This window comes from Sapajus apella, unplaced genomic scaffold (genome assembly GCF_009761245.1).
Source record: "Sapajus apella isolate SASKATOON/1434 unplaced genomic scaffold, GSC_monkey_1.0 scaffold446, whole genome shotgun sequence".
NCBI classification, from domain to species: Eukaryota; Metazoa; Chordata; class Mammalia; order Primates; family Cebidae; genus Sapajus; species Sapajus apella.
This window is the reverse complement of record NW_022437382.1, coordinates 31,876-39,557: the sequence shown is the minus strand read 5'-3', so window position 1 is coordinate 39,557 and position 7,682 is coordinate 31,876. Positions and strand designations below refer to the sequence as shown.

Sequence of the window (7,682 nt, the reverse complement as noted above, 5' to 3'; positions counted from 1 at the left end):
AAAAAAAAAAAAAAAAAAAAAAAAAAAAAGAAATGCCAAAAGGCCGGGCGCGGTGGCTCACGCCTGTAATCCCAGCACTTTGGGAGGCCGAGGCGGGTGGATCACGAGGTCAAGAGATGGAGACCATCCTGGTCAACATGGTGAAACCCCGTCTATACTAAAAATACAAAAAATTAGCCGGGCATGGTGGCGCGTGACTGTAATCCCAGCTACTCAGGAGGCTGAGGCAGGAGAACTGCCTGAACCCAGGAGGCAGAGGTTGTGGTGAGCCGAGATTGTGCCATTGCACTCCAGCCTGGGTAACAAGAGCAAAACTCCGTCTCAAAAAATAAATAAATAAATAAATAAATAAATGCCAAAGCACGCAAGACTCTGGCCTTCTGGGCCCTGTAGCAGCAGGCAATAGATAAGGCCCGTGCTAGAATACTTGAGCTCTACCATAGCGAACATCTGCGTTGCACAGCAACAGTCATATGTAAGCCTAAGTTAGGTGATTATTATTGCTAATGAATTGCCCTCCTTCTACACCTGCAAACTTGTTTTAGTGCCACTGTAGAATTCATGCATAAAAAGTCAAGCCCTGCCTTTGTTAAGGGCTCAGCCATTTTGTTTCCAAGCTGGGCTGGTGTATACCTAAAATAAACTCCTTCTACAACCTCAACAATCTCTCGAGTCTTTGAAATTCTGCAACCAGATGTCGATAACGCATAATTTTAATTACATAGGAGAAACAAGTTCAAGGTATTTTTGGTATAGCAAAATGACTATATAATAGTGCATTTGGACTTTGGAAAAGTGATGACAATGTCATGTGCTCTCACCACAAAAATGGTAACTATGTGAGATTACCATTAATTACCTCAAAATAAGCATTTGACAATGTATATACAGTTCAAAACATCATGTTTTACAGAACACACATTTTATCCATCAAGTTAAAAATATTTTTAGGATTCTGGCATGGAGCTAAACAACGGTGGGCACAGCTAGCAGGTCAGCCACAGAGCAGAGGCGCAGCTCGGCTTCCCCCTGTACACCTCCCCCTCAGTGTCAGCCCCACCCTCCATGTGCAGAGCGACCCTGACGTACTATCCCCTGTGGCAGGAGCCCGGGGCAGCTCCAGGTGCCCTCCAGCAGACCCTCATCATGGGCACTCAGAGCTCCAAGGCTCCCCAGGGCGACGTGATCTCCAAGGAGGCAGAAGGTGCTTCTCCCATAAAGGCCAAGGGCCAGGAGAATGGCCATGTGAAAAGCAATGAAGACTTATCCCCCAAGGGTTAAGGGGAGTCACCCCCGTGAATGGAACAGATGATGCAGCTGGGGCCACTGGCGATGCCATCGAGCCGGCACCCCCTAGCTAGGATGTTGAAGCCAAGGGGGGAGGTCCCCCCATGGAGACCCCCAAGATAAAGAGGAAATTCTCTTTCAAGAAGACTTTCAAATTGGCCTGTCCTTCAAGAGAAATCATAAGGAGGGTGGGGGTGATTCTTCTGCCTCTTCACCGACAAAGGAAGAGCAGGAACAGGGGGAGATTTGTACCTGCAGCAACAAGGGCACTACCCAGGAAGGGAAGGCTGCTGCCACCCCTAAGAGCCAGGAGCCCCAGGCCAAGGGGGCAGAGGCTAGTGCAGCCTCAGAAGAGGCAGAGCCGAGGCTACAGAGCCATCCACTAAGGCCAGAGTGGCCCTGCACCAGGCAGCACTGAGCAGGATGAGTAGCAAGGTGGGGACAGGTGGGTGATTTCTAAGCTGCAAAAACTGCTGTGACTGTGAGGTCACTGCCTGGACCTGGTGCCCTGGCTGCTTTCCTTTGCCCAGAAAGGAAGGGGCTATTGCCTCCTCCTAGCCACACTCCCTCTCCTCCTCTCCATCCTGTGGATTCTCCCATCAGCCATTTGGTTCTCCTCTTAAGCCAGTTAAAGATGGTCCCTTATCGCTTCCCAAGTTAATTTACTGATGTGATATCCTCCTGTCCCTGGCCCTACCTCCTTCCCTGTCCCCACTCCTGCAAAAGGCAGTTGTTGGTTTTCTTCCCCAATGCTTTTCCAAGTAGGTTTTATTTACCCTACTCCCCAAATCCCTGATCCAAAAGTGGGGTGCTTATACTCCCAAACCTCGAGTATCCAGCCTTTCCCTGTTGTTTTGAGTCTCTTGTGCTGTGCCTAGTGGCACCTGGGCTGGGGAGGACACGCCTAGGTTTTTTAAAATGTCTTACTCAAGTTCACACCTCCAGCCTGTGAATCTCCTGTGTTTTTTTAATTGGTAAGCAAGTACTAGGCTTTAGGGTGGGGGGAAGGTTTGCAATGTGACATAAACGCAAAACAACTTCTTGTCTTTTTCTCTTCAATTATTGTAAATAACTTTTAATGGCTAATCCCCAGATTTGTACTTTTCTTTTTTTGAGATGGAGTCTGACTCAGTCACTCAGCCTGCAGTGCAGTGGCGTGATCTTGGTTCACTGCAACCTCCACCCTGCTGGGTTCAGGCAATTTTCTGCCTCAGCTTCCCAAGTAGCTGGGATTACAGGCACAGGCCACCATGCCCAGCTAATTTTTGTATTTTTAGTAGAGACGGAGTTTTATCACCCTGACCAGGCGGGTCTTGAACTCCTGACCTTGCGATCCACCCGCCTCAACCTCCCAAAGTGCTGCGATTACAGGCCCAGCTATACCTTTATTTTTTTCCCTCACTGCTAAAACCATTCTCTTCCACCTGGTTTTACTGTAACATTTCGAAAAGGAATAAACGTCACCCCTTTAAAAAAAAACTTTTTTAGAACTTTTATAGAAAGTTAACAACGTGGCCGGGCGCGGTGGCTCACGCCTGTAATCCCAGCACTTTGGGAGGCCGAGGCGGGTGGATCAAGAGGTCAAGAGATCAAGACCATCCTGGTCAACATGGTGAAACCCCGTCTCTACTAAAAATACAAAAATTAGTTGGGCATGGTGGCGCGTGCCTGTAATCCCAGCTACTCAGGAGGCTGAGGCAGGAGAATTGCCTGAACCCGGGAGGCGGAGGTTGCGGTGAGCCGAGATCGCGCCATTGCACTCCAGCCTGGGTAACATGAGTGAAACTCCGTCTCAAAAAAAAAAAAGAAAGATAACAATGTATGAAATGTCTTGTCTTTGTCATAAACCTGGCTGATAGTATCGAAAATAGTTTTTGTGCTATTTTTTTTCATTTTGTCAGTCATAATCTTAAGAATTTTGTTATTGAACACTGTTCTGCAGACAGCACAGTGCATGGCAGGAGCCAATGCAGTTTAAGGCTTTTACTTAAAGCTTGGGAACCTGAAGCTTCTGGTGCCGATGGTAATGGCATGAGAGCAAAAGGGCAGGTGTTGCTTGTGATCCCATGACTGGCCCCTCTGAACACAGTTAAGTTTGCATGCAAAATACTAAGACATGTTGAAACCCGAAAGCTGCCATGATCTCCAAATTTTTTCTGAGAAAATCACCAAGGATTTGGCTACACTTACGTGGCTAAAACTAAAAACTGTATGCCGTGGGCAGTGGCTCATGCTTGTAATCCCAGTACTTTGGGAGGCTGAGGCGGGCAGATCGAGAGGTTAGGAGTTTGAGACCAGCCTGACTAACATGGTGAAACGCCATCTCTACTAAAAATATAAAAATTAGCTGGGTGTGGTGGCGAGCACCTGTAATCCCAGCTACTTGGGAGGCTGAGGCAGAATTGCTTGAAACCAGAAGGCAGTGGTTGCAGTAAGCCAAAATCGTGCCACTGCACTCCAGCATGGGCGAAAAAGCAAAACTCCATCTTAAAAAAAAAAAAAAAAAAAAAAAAAAAGACATAAATACGGCGTAAATATATACACATACTACGTACAAAAAAATTTTTAAAACAGAAACCTACAGCATGCATATATAGTTTAATGCATAAATATATGAATAATATATGTATATATATTTTTTCATTTGTTGGAGTGAAGGGACGAGATCTCAGCTCCCTGCAATCTCTGCCCTCCAGGTTCAAGTGATCTCCTGCCTCAGTCTCCCAAGCAGCTGGAATTATACACATCCACCACCATCCTCAGCTAATTTTTCTATTTTTAGTAGAGCTGGGTTTTCACCATATTGGCCAGGCTGGTCTAAAACTCCTGACCTCAGGTGATCCACCTGTCTCAGCCTCCCAAAGTGCTAGGATTACAGGCATGAGCCACTGTGCCTGGACCCAGCAAAGTTAAAAATTTTTAACTTATTTGCAGTTGAAAGCTACTGACAAAAAGATTACTAGAGATGTTAGTCCATTATGTTACCAAATAGTATATTGTTACTTTTACCTACACCATTAAGTAAGATGGGTTAGGTTAAAGTTAGTGGCATAACAGGCCAGATGCAGTGGCTCACACCTGTAATCCCAGCACTTTGGGAGGTTGAGGCAGGTGGATCACGAGGTCGAGATCAAGACCATCCTGGCCAACATGGTAAAACGTTGTCTCTACTAAAGATACAAAAATTAGCTGGGCGTGGTGACACACACCTGTAGTCCCAGCTACTCAAGAGGCTGAGGCAGAAAATCGCCTGTACTTGGGAGCAAAAGATGCAGTGAGCCAAGATAGCGCCACTGCACTCCAGACTGGCCACAGAGCGAGATTCCATCTTAAAAAAAGAAAAAAAAGGTGGTGGCATAAGAACACTCTTTCATCGAATACACAATAGTCTTAACGTATTAAAAAAAGTTTAATTAAAAAATTAACTTTCCATGTAATCTTAAAATTTTAAAACGTACGGCATTTTATTAAAGTGTATTTAGGAAAATGATATACTACTAATTTAATTTTAACAAAACTTAAAAGTTTTCTCAATATAATGCGGAAGAACATTACTTTGAACACCTACCTCATGCATCATTCAATAGGAGCGTCTCCACTTAGATTTCATTATGCATATTCCATTTTCATGACCTTACTCTTCTATAGAAAGTCACGAATAATGCTCATCTAACAAAAAAAGAATATCTTATATCTTGATGCAGTGACAACTGATCACATGCGATTACAATATGAAGAAATAGCATGACATAATTTCAGAGATTAGTTACATCATTAGCTTTTAGAAAACTATCTACTTTTTGTCCAGGAAAAATAATATACTATGAATATAACATTCCAAAAAATAACTCTACTTTTAAAGTTGTATACAAATAATCTATCTACCTACCAATATTAGTTTGGGATTATTTTTTAAACTCAACACTCTGATTTAGTGTAATGCCTAAAGTATCTATGCCTTAGTTTTTTATTTTTATTTTATTTTTTACACGAAGTCTTGCTGTCACCCAGGCTGGAGTGCAGTGGTGTGATTTTGGCTCACTGTAACCTCCACCTCCCGAGTTCAAGTGATTCTCCTGCTTCAGCCTCCTGAGTACCTGGGATTACAGGTGTGTGCGACCTAGCCTGGCTAATTTTTGTGTTTTTAGTACAGATACTGTTTCACCATTTGTTGGTCTCAAACTCCTAACTTTGTGATCTACCCACCTCAGCTTCCCAAAGTGTTGGGATTACAGCCATGAGCCACCATACCTGGCCACCTTAATTATTTCTACTGTGAATTCTCTGATACTTACATAGACTCAATTTTGAATTAAATATTTTTTCATACTTACAGCATTCACAAAAAAAATATCTTAGTATGAACCCTCTGGTGTTGTCTAAGTTGTAGTTTTTGAAAAAATGTTTTTTCAAATTTATACATTTGGAGTTTTCTCCAATATAAATTCTCTGATGTTAAAGTTTCAGCAACTGTTTCAGGGTTTTCCTCTAGTACAAAACATTTACACTAGGGCCGGGCGCGGTGGCTCAAGCCTGTAATCCCAGCACTTTGGGAGGCCGAGGCAGGTGGATCACGAGGTCAAGAGATCGAGACCATCCTGGTCAACATGGTGAAAGCCCGTCTCTACTAAAAATACAAAAAATTAGCTGGGCATGGTGGGGCGTGCCTGTAATCCCAGTTACTCTGGAGGTTGGGGCAGGAGAATTGCCTGAACCCAGGAGGCGGAGGTTGCGGTGAGCCGAGATCGCGCCATTGCACTACAGTGTGGGTAACAAGAGCGAAACTCCGTCTCAAAAAAAAAAAAAAAAACATTTACACTAAGATCTGTGATACAAATAAACGTATTACAATCCTCTTTATATTTGTAATGTTTGTCAACATAAATACACATCATCACTTTAAAAGCTTGTATTTTCTGAAAGATCTTTTGATGGTAATTGCATTTATAATGCTTTTATTAAGTAGTATTGAGTAACATGTGAGAAGATATTAATGCCTTTTCCACAGCCTTTACATTTATACATTTTTTCTGAAGTATAAATAAATGCTTTCCTGGTAATAAGTGTGAGTATAGGTTAAAAGTTTTGCCTCATTCTTCACACTTTTAAGAGTTTGTACAGCCAGGCACGGTGGTTCCCACCTGTAAGCCCAGTACTTTGGGAAACTGAGGTGGGCAGACCACAAGTTCAGGAGATTGAGACATCCTGGCCAACATTGTGAAACCCTGTCTCTACTAAAAAATACAAAAATTAGCTGGGTGTGGTGGTGTGTGCCTGAAACCTCAGCTACTGGGAAGGCTGTGGCAGGAGAATCGTTTAAATCAGGGAGCTGGAAGTTGCAGTGAGCAGGCATTGCACCACTGCGCACCAGCCTATCAACAGAGCAAGACTCCATCAAAAACAAAAAAAAGTTTGTCCAGTATAAACTACTCTACCAACAATCAAGTGCAACAATCATTTACAGGCTTTGTCACATTTTTTACATTTCTAAAATTTCTCACCACTATGATTTCTTTTACGTTTAGGAAAGTTTGAGGTGGCCAGGCATGGTGGCTCACGCATGTAATCCGAGCACTTTGGGAGGCTGAGGTGGGCAGATCACCTGAGTTCAGGAGTTAGAGACCAGCCTAATCAACATGGAGAAACCCCATCTCTACTAAAAATACAAAATTAGCTGGGCATGGTGGAGCATGCCTATAATCCCAGCTACTCAGGAGGCTGAGGCTGGAGAATCCCTAAAACCCAGGAGGTGGAGGTTGTGGTGAGCCAAGATTGTGCCATTGCACTCCAGCCTGGGCAACAAGAGTGAAACTCCATGTTAAAAAAAGGCTTTGCCATATTATTTATATTTCTAGGGTTTTTTTTTCAGTATGAATTCTCTTATGTCTTGTAAGGGTTGAGAACCGGTTAAAAACTTTGCCACATTCTTCACATTTGTTGGGTTTCTCTGCAGTATTTATTATTTTCCGTTTCATTAGAGTTGAGGCATGTTTAAGGGCTTTGCCACATTCTTACATTTGTAGGGTTTCTCTGCAGTATGAATCATTTTATGCATAGTAAGGGTTGAGTATCAGTTAAAAGCTTTACCATATTCTTGACATTTGTAGGGTTTCTCTCCAGTATGAATTATCTTGACTAGAAAGGTTTGAGTAGTTAAGAAGTTTTGCCATTCTTTACATTTGTAAGGTTTCTCTTCAGTATGAATCATCTTATGTTGAGTAAGGCTTGAGAATGCACTAAAGGCTTCACCACATTCTTCACATTTGTAGGGCTGTTCTCCAGTATACATTTTCTTATGTTTAGTAAGGTTTGCGAACTTATTAGAGGGTTTGCCACATTATTCACATGTGTAGGGTTTCTCTCCAGTATGAATTATCATATGCATAGTAAGCGTT

General features: G+C 43.0%; 1 pseudogene; it reads left to right on the top strand.

The window, feature by feature from the left end:
- The first annotated feature begins 1,075 nt into the window (after positions 1-1,075).
- On the top strand, positions 1,076-2,403 carry LOC116545917 (annotated as a pseudogene).
- Positions 2,404-7,682: the final 5,279 nt, after the last annotated feature.